The 1,093-nt window shown below is 38.8% G+C and overlaps 1 pseudogene; it reads right to left on the bottom strand.

Annotated features, from left to right (window-relative positions):
* Positions 1-287: 287 nt before the first annotated feature.
* LOC111693063 lies at positions 288-861 on the bottom strand (annotated as a pseudogene).
* Positions 862-1,093: the final 232 nt, after the last annotated feature.

The following is a 1,093-nucleotide window of genomic DNA, read 5'->3' as shown; positions in this document are numbered from 1 at the left end:
CAATAAAAATGTTTTAGTATATACTCGTACTTAATCAAAATTCTTCCTGACATCTTTTTAAATAGAATTATTTAACCATTTTAGTGTAAGCTATAATAAAGCCATTTTTTCAAATAAAAAATACTACATTAATTTGCAGTGTATATACTTAGATGTAGTAATATGATATTAAATATATCTGAAACGAATAAAGCAGGTAGATACTTTCAAATTAAATAATAAATATATTTATAAAATAAATAAATAAGACATATATGTACAAATTATTTGAGATATTAAATTCAAATTTAGTGGTAGTATGCTGGTCCGGCTGCGTATCCTAATGGGGCAGCTAATTTAGTCACTATTGGGGCGGCTACTTTGGCAACTACTGGAGCAACGGCTTTAACAGCGACTGAACCAGGTTCCCTGCTGACTACAGCGTTGAAACCGCTGTGTGCGTCAACGGTGTAGTGAACTACCCTCTTGGAACCGTCAGCTTCGATGAGGGAGTAGCTGCCTTGGACGACGTCTCCGTGGCGGGTTTCCTGGTGGCTCTTGCTGTCGCCGGTGTGGGGGTCATTGACGGCGTATCCGAATTCGTAGTTGGCTGGGGCGGAGGGCTCGGCAATAATGGTTTTGGCAACAGGGGCGGCTACTTTGNATGCTAGAGTAGGAGACAGCTGGAGCGGCTGAGTATGCGGGGGCGGCTACTCCTATGACTCCAGCACGGGCGACGGCTAGGAAGGCGGCGAATAATAAAAACTGTAATAAAAATTGTTATTAGTGTCATTTTTTCAACACTTCACAATATTATATAGTCCAATCTCGTTACATAATGCATTTGATGCTAGAAACACTTGCACTTACTTTGAAAGCCATGATTTGTCCAATTCTTCAACTGATAATGTTGGTTGACGTTGGGTGGTTTATATACCAAATTTAAATGATTGATAGGGGTGTGGTATTCTAATACTTTCACCGATTTGTTGCGATACAGCTAATTATATGACCTGGCAATGAACTAAAAAGATCCATACTAGTTCCAATACGTAGGTATGCTATTACTTACCCACATATTTGTCTGCGTTTTATTTCCGATTTAAATAAGTCA

The sequence above is a fragment of the Anoplophora glabripennis genome, unplaced genomic scaffold, assembly GCF_000390285.2.
Source record: "Anoplophora glabripennis isolate ALB-LARVAE unplaced genomic scaffold, Agla_2.0 scaffold7428, whole genome shotgun sequence".
In the NCBI taxonomy this organism is placed as follows: domain Eukaryota; kingdom Metazoa; phylum Arthropoda; class Insecta; order Coleoptera; family Cerambycidae; genus Anoplophora; species Anoplophora glabripennis.
The sequence above is the reverse complement of the archived record's forward strand: the minus strand, read 5'-3'. Positions and strand labels throughout refer to the sequence as shown.